This window comes from Bombus vancouverensis, chromosome 16 (assembly GCF_051014615.1).
Source record: "Bombus vancouverensis nearcticus chromosome 16, iyBomVanc1_principal, whole genome shotgun sequence".
Lineage (NCBI taxonomy): Eukaryota > Metazoa > Arthropoda > Insecta > Hymenoptera > Apidae > Bombus > Bombus vancouverensis.
Window position 1 is genome coordinate 9947860 of NC_134926.1, and position 16744 is coordinate 9964603.

Consider the following 16744-nt stretch of genomic DNA (forward strand, 5'->3'; position numbering starts at 1 on the left):
CCTAACTAAATTACGATCGTATTTAATTTTCACTGTTTTGTCTAATAATATAAACTATGGGTTTCTGGGAAATAGCCCAGGATCAAAGCGTTCACGTTATTATAATATAATTAATTCACGGACAAGCAAACACGTAGAAAACTTCGAATTGAAAATTCACAATCGAATAAACCAAGGCAAACAATTTGTTGTTTGTTACAAAGAACGATCGTGAATAGACAAAGTAGTCACTGAGGCGTTAATTTGCCTGAATTAGAGTCCCTATCTTGTTATAGTGCATTTGCTATCCCTTTATTAAGGGGTGCAAAGGCGCGTCCTGCCGCAACATCCACTTGGTTAATTTGGTTAAGCCAAGTTCACTGTTCGTACGCGGTCGACATTTATAATATTCACTTTATGGTTGTGCGTTCGCGAAGTTCTTGCACGTGTTATCGCGACGGGAATACCGAATGATTCCTCGCTCGGCTGCCATTTTGAATTCTCCAAATGCAATTTCAACAGTGCACCGTTCGACGTCTAACAAAAGTGCTTCGTAGAAAATTCGGAAAAATCACAAAAGTGTTTGAACAGTGAATTATTCGTTGTATTAATAAATGTCAATATTCAGCTGGTCTATATCGGCTCACGTTTTAGATACAGCACGTGCAAACATTTCCAAATTTAATTCTTTATGCTCTTCGCTTCGGTCAAAGTCCATGAAAAACACCTCAAAGATCATTTACATTGTGAAAGTATAAAATTGCGGTTTAATTTCAGTAACCTGACGATGCAAAATTATTATAGCCAAAATACATTGATTAAAATGTGAATTTTTAATCTTAATAAATTGAGAACACAAAATTGTTATTAAACGCAGCAATCGAGACAATTGCCAGTTTCAACGATCCAATTACAAATTCTTTCATAAATTTTAATCGAAATGCGCCGAAGATACTTAGAAACCTATGAATAAAGATTAAGAAAATTTGACTCGCAGCCTCGCCAGTTGGAAAACAGAGAATCTCCTCGAAAATTTTATTTCTCCGATAAAACGCAATGATGCAAAAAGCGTCGTACCCAACCCCGAATTAACTTGACCTAGCCCAACCCAAACGAAGTAACTCGAAAAATTAGAAATTTGGCTGCCAACCTCGCTAACCGGAAAACAAAGAAACTTCTCGAGAATTTCATTCTCCATTCAAGCACATAGCACAATGGGGGCAAAAAATAATAATTGCTGCTCACTGAAACGAGGTATAGATTTCTGCGTGTTCACGTTGGCTTTAGAGCGGTGTTTTTCCTTTATTTTTCTCTTTTTTTTCACGTAGACCAGTCGGGACGATTGTAAATTAATGCGACTAAAACAGCGGCGGCTCAGTAATTGAAACGCATGGAAAATTTCGTCTGGCCGTCGAATAAATTAATTAATACCTCGGTAAAAACGTGGCTTCTGGTTCACCGTGCGATGCCGAAATATAACCGGCTCTCCAAAAAAAAAAAAAGGAGGCAGGGAAGGGGTTTGAAAAAAGTGGGATGGGGAAGTGATCGTAGCTAGATAAATTCCACAATTATACGCACGCTCTTCTGTATTCAAGCGAAAATAATATTCGCGATTTCGTTGTCCCCCTGCGGATTTTTATTACCCTCTGCGGGATTAAACGACGCGTTTCTGTGTTTACACGTGCACGCGCCGGAAAAAATGTCCGTTTTTTATGGACCGCCGTCACAATAGGAGGGATGAGGGTGTAAATATCCGTGCGATTATTCTGCCGACGAAATATGGAATTTTGATGCGATTATCTCTATCGCGTTCGTCTGCTTGGCTAGGGTTATGTTAAATGAAACGTGTGTACTCTTGGGTGGTAGGATATATAGGGTGCTTTGTATAACGTAGCACCGGAAACTACAAGACGATTCTATGGACAAAAATTAATCGAAAATGTAGGATACCGATATTTTTGGAAAAAGCCTTTCGAAAACGAAGCGCCTTATGAAACACCTTATTCTATACCTTCGACTCTTTTTTCACCTAGAATCACCCTATTGCTGATTATACCACAATCGCTGAAACATCCTGTATAGTTTACGTTATCGCGCTATGGGCATCAAAAGACGCAAGAGAATAAAATTAGATATTAACGTAGCACTTTAGTTTGTAGAAATATTTCGTTGAATTGCTATAAACATTCCAATTTTACCAACTTACAGCTGCCAATTTCCCGCGGTCTAACCTTCTCAACGATTATGACGAGCAATTTAGTTTGCATCATTGAGTTACTCAACGTAACGCCGGCCGTTTGAATCAATCAAAGGGGCGCGTAATCGAGAAACAAACGGCGCCACTGGCGTAGCTAGGTCCGTTGATATTACGTCGGATTTCGTTTTAATTCAGCCGCGAACGAACAGCTTTATTGGACCGTAAACGTAACGCGAGGCGCGATCACCAATTACATCGGCGGGAGTTTCTTGGTATAAAGCCGGTGGGCCACGATGAAGCTCGCGTATATGGCCGATGCCGCTCATATCCGCGAGATTAAGGCGGATTTAACGAGCTCGTTAATCTATTAGCAACGCCATCGTCCAGGGCGATTCGAGGGCTGTGCGCGTTTCCACGAAACACGGAGACACGCTCCGGGCCATTCCCTCGTTTCACCACTGAAAACTCGGAGATGTTTCGTGCAGCATAGTCGAATAACGTTCTTGAAGAAACCATGAAGCGAACGTCGTACATTATCTCGATCTTGCTTTCCATGTGATTTATTTGCACAGTGAAATAATGTTTTAATTTGTGTTTTAAATTGTGCGAGTACGTAGCAGGTATTGAACGATATTAATATAATATTAAAGTATAACAGTACATATTCAGCATCCTATATTTTACTTCTTCTTCTTCGTAAGAGCGTAATAAGTTAATTGACATGAAAATTCGATGCCAACGAAATTGCTCGAGTTAATTACCTTTATCGCAATACCTCAGATTTTAAGTTCGTACGTAGACTTTCGTGAGTGACTACGGGTTTTCTTAATAATTGAGAGTTCCAAGATTCCATTCAAGATATATGAATAATTATCTCAATACAATATACGCTACCTGCCGCTTATTATAAAAACATCTACATATTTCAAACAACATAAATATCCTCCCATTGCAGCCATATTTCGCTAAAAGTATCATGTTTCGCCGACGGTGGAATAACGAAGTTACTACAAATTGCTAAATTGCTCTAAAGAGACAAAATATTATTCGACTAAAGTGAAAATTCCTATCGACGATTATTTCCTCGGAAGACCAACATTTTACTCGGCTCTCTTAAATATTCACATCGTGGGAAAAGCACGGCAATAAATTACAGTTAGCCGCGGCCGGTGGCCCCAGTATGTTTCTTCCATTTCTCTTGCCTGTTTGCCCGCGAAAGACAAGCCAGGCATCGCGAGAGGACAACAGGCAGAGCGAAAAGAAGAAAATGGAGGGCGGGGATTTGAACCGTTCGTCCTGCGAGTTTCATGCACTTAGCCGGGCGGGGATCGCGTGGCGATCGATGCGTCTGCTGCGAATTTATGCGAGGAAAGATGCACTGCACGCAGCGAGAGAGAGATTAGAATGCATAAACAGATCGATGTACAACGGAGAGCAAAGTGGAGGGAAAAGGTAACGAGAAAAAGGGAAGCGCGAGACCAGGTTAAATTTAAATTCTTCGAGAATGAATGGCTACGAGGGAAGAAGAAGAAGAGAAAGGGAAGAAAGAGCGCCCGAATCGAAATGGAATATAGAAGGTATTGTAATGCATTGTATTATAAAAAATATCAAGAGAGGGAAGAACGAAGAACGAAGTTATTTTAACCCTTAAAGGAAACATTCAAGTGTGAAATTCTTCTTTCTATATCTTCTCACGCGTTTTGCCACCCTCTTTTTCCACTTAAATAAGCTTCTTTCTTTGTGCCACGGCGTCAAGTTTTCTTTCAGAAATCAAATGGAACTTGGCTTTTGTGCCACGTTATTTTCTAACTATGTGCAATTTTGAGAGATGGAAGTTGCGAGAGGACATAAATAAATTGTTAAAGCTTAATATTTGAGATAGTTGCTTTCGAAAATTTGTATCGATTTTATGGTTCAAAACGACTGAAAGACCATGTGATTGTATAAAATATTCTAATATAGTACTTTATTTATCTTATTATATCTACATATATAATAAAATACTAAAATAGAATATTTTATACAATCGTATCGTTTACAAGTCGTTTTGAATCATATATATCATTTGAATAAACATTTCTTTAAAATGTAGGACACTATGGCTGTACAATATTTTATTATTATATATCCACTTGAAATATTCGGTATAAAACATTTTTAATTAAAAGAGAAAGGAATTTGAAGCACCAAATAAATTTGTACAGCATATTTTATAATACAATATCGTCACAAAACATCATACGAATAAATTATTTATGGATATCCTATTTTCTATTCAGTGTGCTAAAAACTTGAAGTCGAATCTGACGAAAGTCATCAAAGTTCGTGCCTTTTGAATGGTAGGAGTCATTAAAACTCTAGTTCTTCAATTAAACAGATTCTAAGTGTTTGGCCTATTTCGCGTCAGGAATTTTGAATTGAAGAAAAAAAGGAAGAAATTACTTGATCAAAAAAAGCAGCGGCTAAATCTAGAATCGTATGTAATTAAAAAATTGCCTTATTATTCAGGAAAAATGTTCTACGTTAATTTTTAATCTTTATAATAATTTACATAGACGTATAAATGTCTCTTATATAAATTCTACGTAACAACTGATATTCGACTGTACATTCAATCACGTTTTATACCAAATTCCATGGTAATTAATGATCTACTTCGAATAGAGTTAATTTCACGAGGATATCGCAGAATGCTTATCAACTTAAAATTACGAGGAATTAAATATTGAACTACTATTACATTGAAAGTCTTTCACGCAAAATATTTCATGGTTTTAAAAAAATCTAATATCAGTAAAAAATGTATTATTAGTAAGGACTGTTAATTAATTCTCCGCTATCTCAATGGGGATTTGTTATTTAATTTTAGTCCAGTGTGTCTCAGTGTTCCATTTTATTAAAATCACAATAAAATAGTTTCATAAGATCTTATCCAATTCTATTCTCTGCTAAAGCTTCTATTTTCAAGTACTCTAGTCTACTTTGCAATATTTTATTAACACTGTACAAAGTCCGAGTTCGACCCATAACTACAGTCTAAAATATTTTACAATACGTTATAACCCATATCCAACTTAATCCATACTTTAACTGCTTGAAATTATATTTATACTTTATGAAAGTTTAAACCTCCTCAATCTGCGTACACAGAATCTTCTCATAAATGTCTTGGCTGAATCCAAACACGAACATCTATTTTAATAACGCATTCTTAGACGAGGTCAATTCGATTGTCCTTGTCTGCACCAAATAACCAGACGATAAATTCGGAAAAGTATTGCTCGCAATTATGGTAGACGAATTAAAGACAGCAATTAAACAAAAGCGTCCACAGGGACGGTTCGCGGTCTTACATGTCTTTCGCTACTCGACGAAAGCTGTTGGAGTTTGGTTGGAATGTGCTACCCCACCCACCGTATCCACCAGACGTTGGACCCACAGATTCTCACCTATTTAGGTCATTACAAAATTTCCTTAGTGGCAAAAACTTTAATCTTTGGTCGACATAAAAGATCATACTGAAAAGTTTTTCGCCGAAAAACCTAAGAGGTTATGGAACAAAATGTCACCTATATAATTCGATAAATGCATATCGAAATTGAAATGTACCGCGTTTGAATTTTCCTTAAAAATCGGAACAAACTTTCCCAACCCAAAAACAATTAATTTTCATCGTACCTAACCTCAACTGATACCTGTCGAACAACTAAACAAACATTTCTGTGCCACGCAGAACCACTAGCTAAATTAAAAAATTCAAAACACTTACCGAAAAAGACTACTCAACCAGTATTCCTTTTCGAACACGCGAATCTATCGACGATTAATCTTTATTTACTTCAACCTAACCTAGTTTCGAATCGTATTTACACCGTCAGGAACTTTACAACGTTGGAGACCAACGTAGAAAAGACGACCGAGCCGGTATTCTTCTTAGAAACGACAAGTAAATGATAAATGATAAATCCGAGCATGTGTAATGATTCGCGATTACTTTCAGCTGGCTTTTTCCGTCAGTTTTCGGCGCGCGCTGAACGCGGCCTAACCGCAAATCGAACGGTCGATCGATCTAGCCGCAATAACGAGCAGCCACCGCTTGGACCCGTGGCTGGACCAACGCAAATCGTTCGATCCTGGTAACGAACTCGGCCTGGCAATCGCCTTAATCAAGTTTACAGGATAACGGGTAAACGCACGGTTAATCCCACGGTTGGTCCTCTATAAAATGGTGGCGCGTGTGTTGCCAACGTACGTGGATCTGATCCAACGATACGCCGCGCGATGGCTCCGCTTATGAAAAACCGTATTACTCACGATGGCAACATGAAAGCGAACGCGTTTTCCCTGCGTCCACTTCCGGAGGACACCGGTTCGAGCACCGACCAGCGATCGATGTCCATTTGCCCGGCTTCCGATTGATATTCGATGGAACCGGTTTTTAGCATTGGAGACGATGTACAGAGCGCCACAAAATATGTGGCAGATAATTTATAGAGTCGATTCTAAATGTCAAAACGGTGAGAGAAATTTGTTTATGAAAATGGTGTTTCGTGTTTTTTTCAGAAGTTACACTTATAATTATATTACGTTCTGTGCTAGAAATATAAGGTGTCTTGGTAATCCTAGTACCATACAATGTACGCGAAGGAAAAGATAGGAGTGAACGTAGGGAATTTTATGTTTTTGTCTTCCTAGTTACTTTAGCAAGATAAAAGGATGGAGTTTAGAAACGGATGAAAAGTATCTTCGAGCCTGTAAATATTTCTCCCGCATATTTTGTGCCACCCTGTATAGAATGAAGCTGAGGGATGGGCTTAGAGGGATTGGCTGCACTGGTTGCGAGATTGGCGGAGGTGCTTTTACTAGATACTCCTCTTTCCTCTGGTGGAGAGGCTCGTCCGAATATTCTTCGATGTGTTTGATTAAATGTTACGGGCGAAATGGGTCGAGAGTTGTCGAGAAGGTTTTAGAGAAATTTGGAAGATTTCTAAATGAAAGTTTCAATGGGTCTTTTTTTAATCCTTCCGCTTCCATTTTGTAATTTGAAACATTATACGCTATAGAATGATCTTTAAATTTTTACTCTGCATAATAATTATTATACTGCAGATGTTTATGCACTAACGAGAAGTTAAATAAATAAATGCAAAAATAATACATCTTAAAATGTATAAAATATTCAAAGCATCGCATAAAGTAACGTCTGGTAAGTCGCACTTTCTTCAACCATGTTTATCAAAATTTTAATTTCCATAAACATCGAACTCTAACAATCATACATTACATCAATTTTCATGTTATATGCATACGTTTGAAATTTCCTTATCTATATTCTCTTCGCTATAGGTCTAATCATCAATTTCTGTAGAGATCTAATTCTAATCGAATGTTTCTTCCAACCTTATCCTACTCGATCTTGGAAATCATTTTTATCCAATACTCTACTAGTACTTCCCTTTGATTAGACGAGAAGATAATGGAAGCGATCAGTCGATCCCTATGGGATTTCGAGCTTCTATATACAGGGTGACACATGACAAATGACTCAGAAATGTTAGTAGAGAGAGTTTACACGGGTGGAAACAGGAACGAAGACAATCATTAAATTTTTATTCTACTTTCAGGCGATTTGCACCCCAGCGAGCATGGCCGAGTCTAATGATGATGCATAGAGGAACATGGGGGTTAGGAACACCAGGGTGTCCTCCTAGGGGATTAAATGGGAACGTTCGAATATAAGAATATTGGGCTTGTGCTTTATTTATTGTATTGGGACATTGGGGTCTCGAGGTTAGAACGCTTTGCTCCCTTTTTTATGATGTAGATTTTAAAGAGGCTTCCGTTTCCTGTTATTTTTGCGAAATGTGGGATCAAGCAGAGGAATTTATAGCTTTAGTCATTTTAATGAAATACAGAATTAGGTCAGGAATTGTTTTCCTTAACTATTGTAGACGAATATAGGATTCGAAAAATTGTTAATTCTTGGAGTGGAAATTTTTCTTTTTTAATTGTTTTAATTGAACGCAGAATCAAATATAACGATGTTGTATTTTTAGGTATAGGGATTCTCCTTTTCCTGTTATTTTCGAAATGCAGAATTAAAGGTAAGAATGGCCTTTTGTTATGAAAATGTTCCCTTCCCTTATAATTATTATTCGTATATTTCATAAAAGCAGAACAAATCGTGTACATTTGAAGAAGATATTTTAACAAAGAACTTTTGTTACAAAATTTTTTTCTAACTTTTTCTCTACGAATTTGTTGTACCAAAATACAGAATGAAACATAGAAACGCGTCACATTTTTTAATACAAAAATTTCTTTTCCCCTTGTTTCTTTCATATAATTATTATTCGTCAAGATTCGCGAATTGTTCATATAGTATAAATAAATATAAATAATGTTTATCTGTACGTCAAACGCTACACTTTGATTCATCTTAAATTTCATTAAATTCAAAGAAATATAAATTATTATTTAAAATTTAATTATATAAAAAGAAGAAAAGATTGCTTTATTCTGACATTTACTACGGAGCCTTAACGAAATCTGTTTCACCGTAAAAACATTTCGTTAAACGCCGTGAAAACGAATTCGAGATCATTTCACGGGCTCGATCACCGGTAGCCACACTGATGCAATTTCGAATTGGCTGTTTCCTGCTTAATTATCATGCTGCTTATGGATCGGTGATTCGTATGTTTTCGCGCATTTACAAAATGCAATTTTGAAATGCACACGACAAAGTAAATAACCGCTGTGTGACCGTGTAAAAGGCACCTGCTTCCTAGTCTCGTTTAATCCCATTTATTTAATCGCGAATCGATTCGATTTAATTCGACGCGTGTTGAAGGGTAGGGAATATTGTACTGTTGTTATTAGACGAAAATGAACACGCGAACAATTGACCCTGGATATGGAAATTTACGTGAATTAAATGTAAAGAAACTCCAAGAGAAATTAAACTCCGTTATAAATGAGTTTCACCTCTTTGTAGTTTCACGAAACCCTCATTTTTTGATAAAATCATTGAATAAATTTGTAGAAAGAGAAGTCATTACTATTTTAACCTAATTTCAGCTACTCGTACATTTCCATAAATTGTTCTCCGCAAAAGTAAAAAAACTTTACCACTAAATGCAATGAAACCATCGATGCACGACGTCGCTTATTAACGAAAGTCGTATTTAAAGGATAAATAGAAAATTTAGCATTTTTTCTCTCTCTAATTTTAAACAAAAAAGAATTTGCAATAAATAAATGAGAAAAAGTATAACGTTCAGACTTTTCAACTGTATAACCTGTAAAACCATTTTTAAAAGCGAAAACCAACCTATCTTCCACATGAAACATATCAAAAGACGATTCTTCGTTTAAACTCGTTCCCCGCACAAACCAACAGCCAATGAAACCGGTAACCACGTGAAAAAAAACCTGACCATACAAAAGACCTTTCATATCCGAAACCTGTATCACCTTTTACCACCAATCTCTTGCAGAAAACCACAAGAGGAATACCGCAAAGGATACAGGTGTACGAGAGGAGAAACCAATAACGTATGAATCGCAAACGACGAAAAAGAAAAAAAAAACAAGTAACTGAGCTCTAATAAGAGTTGCCAGCAACAATTTTCTAGGTCGAAGTTGCAACACAGGTTTCAGCCACGTCTTCAGTCTCATAGATGATGGTTAGTGATAGGTTCAGGCAGGCAAAATACTAGATGATGGTTTTGTGTGCGAGCATTGACCGACTGGATTCGAACTTTCTATAAGTTCACAGAGTTTCGACAAAAAGCAGCCGTAGACTCGAACCAAAATACAACAGATTCGAATTGCCTATGAGGGAGGCCTTAGGCAAACTAACGATCGAAACTTGCCATCTTTCTGTAAAATGAACAAATTATGCTCGACAAAATATGCTCGACGTGTCCTCGTTTTATTACTCGACGTACGATTTTTAAAGAATTTTGTTTTCGGGTAAAGTTTCCTTAAATTAATTTTGTTGCAGGAAGAATTAATGGATAAAAATTTTGGAAAATATTTCTAGGAACATTCCAAAATGTTGGCACTCGACAAACCTAAATTAATAATAAATATTATTAATCTCACGCCTGATATTGATTATGTATATTTTATTTCTTCAAACGGTGTATGAATATGTTAATTATTTACTTGTGATTGAATATCGTCTGGAATTATCGAGGTTAGAGTAAACACATTCGAATTTAGTATCTTATTCGACACTAATTATTGCGCCTGCAATTCTTAATTATCGTCAATTCCCCTCGATTCCATTCATCCTATCCGATCGGATTCACCGATAAACGAACAAAGGACAGCGTTATCAGGCTGAAAAATTAATTAAACCGTCGAGGCATGGACTATTAAATTTCACAATATTTAAACCCATACATCTCTATGAACACTACCTTGGGCGAAGCGAAAAACAGAGGAAATAAAATAAAATAAAAGAGGAGATAAAATATCAGCCGCAACAGAATCCCCTATTAGGTAGCCATCAAACAAAACAGCGGTTAACTTTCATATTTTCTTTGATTAAATTCTAAATTATACAAATATTAAGTACCTAACTCTGTTAAACTATAAATTTAACGAATTCCGAGAATACACTTTGAAGAAAGTTCAAATTTGATTTATGCACGTACTTGATAATGTAGCATACGAAAAAGACACGCAGTTTGGTAATTAACGAGCTTTGTCGTTATATATCAAATTCGTTCGCGTTTCTCAATTCCATTAAAAGACCGAAAGACTTTGAGAACTTTGAGTGATCGTAATTCTATCTTTGATCGAGTGTATTCAACGATGGACGAAGAATCGAGAAAGGAAGCGGTCAAACGAGCAAATAAAGGTCTTTTCACGCGGGTGCATCGACATGATACGTGGGGCTTTTAATTTTAATAATGCCGGCAAATTAATTGGATATCGCTGGCGCAGTGGCGTGCCAATGACAGCTCGTACGCAATTTCCGCGTACGCAACACACCCCTCTTGCTGTTTCGCGACGTTCAGCAGCTTGTATGTACGACAATTACGTCGCATTACAGGCTTTAATGGTCGCTAAATTCGCTGGCACTGGGTCTACGGTCGACAGACGTCTGGCGACGGTGAAACTACTCAACCTGCACCCTGATCACATACTATCAGATACTAGATATTTATAGAGAATTTGTTATGCCTAACATTCGAAACTATTCAATTTCTTGTAGAAAGTTTACACCGTAATTGGAGCAGATCATAGTTTCAAAATCAACGCAGATGTAAAACGAAATTCCATTAGAAGAAATTAAATGAGTTTCAATAATGGATCACGCGTTATAAAAATGTCCAGGTCATTTTTAATTTAACTTCGATTCGATTAGTTTCATTTTCTGAATGGAAATTACAATACATATTAACAATTACATATTTGAAATTCTACATTCGGCAAGAAACTGAACGAAGCTATAGACTATCTTGAATGAAACGCGAGCTTGATCGAAAAATTAGAACCGCTAATTGTTTGTTCGTTGCTACATATCTCCGATTGGAATTGTTGACTTGTGCAGTGTTCCGTGTAAAGTATCGCAGGTAAATTATGGTAAAACTGTCCTACATCGACAACCGTATTTATTATAAAATGGACACGAGAATGAAAGGAAGATGAATATCGAGGAGAAAAAAATTGGGAAGGCAGTGATTTCAGTGTGTATCAATAACGGGTAAACATATTTAACACGGGACGATATTTTCTCGATAAAATATTGCCCCGAGTGGCTGTCGATAAACGACGGAAAGAGGAACTCCGTGAGCTCGTATTTCCCTGTGCCCCTCAGGAAATTACGCTCCTTTCTACCAATTTCAAACCCCCTACCCCCTGCGACACCCCGTGTGTCCGGTAGTCGATTCAAGAGCAACGTTGCCAGAGAAAATAACGCTGTCATCGCGAATATCCGACTAACAATAGAAGTCAGACGGCTCGGATAAATCATATTTCGACCAGAAGGTCGATACGTAGGAGTGCTCAATTCCGATCGGTTGAAAAGCAAACTTTCCATCATCAGTTCTGTCTTTTTGATTGGATATCTTCTTCCTTTCTATTTTTTTTTCCTTTTAAACAAACGGGATCGAGTTCGATGAATTTTAATATTTGAAATTATTCTCCCGATATTCTCCGACAGAATGGAATTACTGGATAGACATTAACATAACTTTAATTAAGGCAGCAATTGAACGAGAATCCGAACAATTGATAATTTGTAACGATTCGTGAGAAATTTGTATGTGTTTCGTACACATTTCCCAAACATAATTTGCGAAATTAACCAAACAAGACGAAATACATATGACCTTTTCACCTGTTAACGAATGTCCTCGATCGTAGTACGATGTAATAAACTCGCTGCAAATTGGCCAAAGTATCTGAATACCTCTGACCCGTAGTAAATGCGATATCGCATACAAACATGGTAAGGGAAAATGCAAGGTGTAAAAGGAATTCGTAAATATTTGTACAATATGGACAAAAAATTAGTTATCTGCATAATTTACGAAATTAAGCGGGAAAAGGCGAAATATACGTAGTCTTTTCAACCACCTGTGAATCGAATGCCTCGATTACGGTAAAATACGACACAGGATCAACGCAATCTCGTCTCCAACTTCTTCGAACGCTCCTTCAATCCCTCTCAATACTGCATTTTCTCGTCTCCAACTGAAAGCTCGTGCTGATTCATAAATCTCTTGGAAAGCGTAGCCCGATTTCCACTCATTTCTGAATAAAGAATCGTCGCGCGGAAAAACCACAGCCGAAACACAAAACACTTGGTGAAAGCCGTGCAAACGAGGCACTCTCCGCGAACAAAAATGCAAACAGGTTTCTTCCTGTGGTCGAACAAAAGCCAAACCCGATCATCTTTTAAGCGTAGCCAGCTAAAAGGGAAACAGATGTCGTGTACGATCCTTCTTTTTGGCCACCTTAATTGCTGGCGAATCTTTTAATCCTTTGCTGGCTTTTTCAAACGCGCGCCACGGTTCAATGCCCCGTTTCCAATTACCTCGTTACGCGTTCTATCAAACGGACGTTGAAAACGTTGAACAGGAGGTTCCAACTATGTCGAATTACAAGCTTCATCGAGCTGAAAAGAGAGAGGGACCGGCCTACTGGCTTCTGGCCTACATTCGCTGGTCCACGCGAAACGGTTTCATGAAAATCAGCCATGAAAGGGCCGCTCGAACGATAGTGTCGTCGCTGGCTTAAAACAGAGGCGACCGGATGCGAAAGCTCGGTCACGTGCGAATGTAATTTTCAAATAATCATAGACGAGGCTTTGGCAGATCTTAAGTCGGGACGATATGACGTGTCGCGGCAAAGAGGGAGGGGGACAGAGAAACGACTTCCGCAAGGAACAACTATGACGTTAGTTGTGGCTTTTTTCGACGTCCTTGACCGTTTTTTTTTTTTTTTTTTTCAAAGAAACGTCTTGTCGTTTGGGAGAAGATTGACGAGATTTAAGCAGAGTTTGAAATGAAAAAGAAATATGCAAAATAGCCTTGTATCTTTCCCCTATCTTTTAGCCTTACGCTTACCTTGAACCCTATTTCTATTCTTAACTTTACCCCTTCATCCCTACCTCTATTTTCAACATCAACCCTACTTTGGACATCATCCCTAATTTAAACCTTATATGTACGTGAACCACGTTTTACACAGTCCTATTGTGTTTGAGATTCTATTTTGGGATCAGGGAACAAGTTAAGAACATCGTTCGTATGACATATTAGTTAGTTATATCGTATTTATTATATTAGGTTGTCCAAAGAGTGTCTTTCTTTCGCAAACATGTTTGTTTACAACAATACACCTTCGTAGAATCGTGAAATGTCGCGGTGTTTATCTCAACAGAACAAAACGGATCGCACGTAATTCGACAAAATAATATAAAACAAAAAAAACGTTGTGCGTCTATTATTTGCTCATAAAACGAAAGAAACTGTTTGGACAACCTAATATTTATTATTCTGTCTAATATATCGTGTTACTATATATGTATATTATATTTAAATTGTGTTATTATACACGTATATTATATTTAACTTATATCGTGCTATTAACTATAAAATGTCTGCTATTATCATTACTTATTATCATTACATTTATAATATAAAATTATTTTTCTGTACCTTTCGCTGCGTAGATGAATATCGCTACCGTTGCTGTGGCGTCGTTCCATTACAATCACAAACCGATCGAAGTACACCGAACACAAGTCACGTAAACAATAGACGAGACGGATTCATGTTTATGTCACGTTCGTCTCTCGAAACGTCGCTCTAATCCTCACGCGTCGAAAACCGAAACGTAACTACCTGATCTCTCTTCTGATTTCCGCCTATAATGAAACGGCGAAGGAGTGGGGGCAGGGAGGGGGTATATCATAATAGTACTCTATGCAAGTTTCAAATTAAATTGTTCATTTTCTCATGCTTTCGTATTATTTTCATTATTATCGTTATTTTGTTTACTAGTATTTTAAACAATTATTTTTCTTATTATTTGAAACGATTCAAGCGTGTGCGATACGCGGTATAGAAAATATAACGCGTGATTCTTACTCAGTGGTAGAGATTTCCAGCTCAGTAATGAATCATAAGTCTGATTTCGGAAACTGGAAGTTAAAATAGCGAAATTAGAGAAGTTAAAATTAAGATTAAATTATATTGTGAGAGAGAGAGAGAGAGAGGAATAGACAATCTGCTTTTATTGAATCAGAACTAATAATCCTTACCAGAAATATAACTCAATCTTTATTATATTTTAATTTATAATAATAATTTAATTATGGAGACGTGGATTACAATTGCGAATAATATTATAACTATCATAGCTAAATAATTTGTGGAAAATTGCACAATAAGGCACATAATATGAACGAATATATAAAATATTCAAAGCACAGTGTCTTTTATAATAATTGGTAGATAAAACAACTTTCTATCTTAATTACATTCTGAAAAATATGAATTTGTCTAATGTATAATTTGTGATATATGATAGAATAATTTGTCTGATTGTAATTACAAAGTACTATGCTTTAGATATTTTGTATATTTTCGCATACTGTAAGTACTCCGTATTTCTCATAGCATAAAAAATCCGCAAGCTGAGAAACTAAAGTTTAAGAGCTGCTCCCATTCCAATTCAATCAAGTCTTCAGTTCCTCCAAGAAATCAGAAGAAACCTCACAACAGGCTGGGCCGAAGAACACGATAACACCCTTAACAGTGACCGAGAACTGCATGGTTCGACTTGATAAATTTATTAATCAATCAACCAATAATCAAATTAATAATTAATCAACCAATCATACGATTCGCGTAATACCGTCAAAATAAATATTTGTACAATAATTCCTTCGAAAGTAGACGTCTGAACCCGAAATCCTACATCTCGAAGCTTCCAAAATATCGTAGCAAGGCCCGAGGATCTGCAGCTGAACATCGCAGACCCATCGAAAGCGTCCAACTCCTGGATGAAACATCTCGACAGACACGCGTCAGGTATCGTCAGAATCGAGGGCAGGGGATGCTGTGAAGGCTCCGGTTCGAAAGTTCATCCCACTCTTGTCATCCCCGCTAATAGTTTAAAAGGGCTGGGAGCTGCTTTCATCGCGACAGACGTTCGCCATCCACCCTTATTCTACCCGTCCTCGAGTTTTCGTTCCCTGGCCAGTCGAATGAATAAATAGAATGAATTTAATTTCCCTCTTAAGGCGTACATTCAACGCTGAGAGGCCAGATAGCCAGGTTGTACCGACGTCTGTCGTAAATACCGGCTTTGAATAGGGGATCCACGGGTGCCTGTTCGAAAAATCATACGGAAAATCATGGCAGAAGGGGGTTGAAAAACACGATAATGCCATTAACAGCGAGCGGGGGCCTCGTGGTTTAACCTGGCGAATTTATCGTAACTTAAGAACAATTAATGCGCAACTTTTGACGCATTGTTTCGACTGTTCGTGGGTGGCATCCGGCAGAATGCTGTTTTCCATCCTACCCCCGCGGTTTTCGTGCCCCCCGCTGCGTTGTTCCCCGCTGCTGTCTATTGTTTGCCCTGTTCCCCGAGCTCTTTTCGCCATGCTGGCAATTTACAGTGCCACTTCCCCGCCAGCAGACAACGTTTATTGCCACTCCTTTCTGCACTGGAATTTTCGTACTGCGGAGCTTCATTCTTTTTTTCTTTTTTTGGTATCCCGCTGTTTCTGAACTTTTTATCGTTAGTAAGTTACGTATCTAGGATATACGAAGAATAAATAAATAAAACAAGGAGCAATATCTTCTGTTTACAGAGTTCACTATGTAAGAGGACAGTCGAGCCACTTACTTGCCCAGTTGATCGACCTCGTAAAACGAGAAACAGAGAAATTCGAAGAAAGCTAAGAAACGTCAGAACTGTCACGCTTCAATGAAAATTTGCCTAAATGTTCTATATATAGATCAAATTGAAGTAGATATATCTATATAATTATATCGCTGTTTAGATAATAATCAGTATTAACTTTGGTAAAAA

The 16744-nt window shown here is 37.4% G+C and overlaps 1 protein-coding gene across 3 annotated transcripts in view; it reads right to left on the reverse strand.

The window, feature by feature from the left end:
• LOC117160152 (uncharacterized) overlaps window positions 1-16744 on the reverse strand; it is a 311594-nt gene that overhangs the window by 101155 nt on the left and 193695 nt on the right. The window contains exon 1 of one of the 3 annotated variants that reach the window (XM_033340668.2): window positions 14359-14514. The exons of the other annotated variants lie outside the window; for them this stretch is intronic. The gene's annotated coding sequence lies outside the window, so the exon portion shown is untranslated. Of the gene's footprint in view, window positions 1-14358; window positions 14515-16744 lie in introns of those variants that run through there. 3 annotated transcript variants of the gene reach the window in all.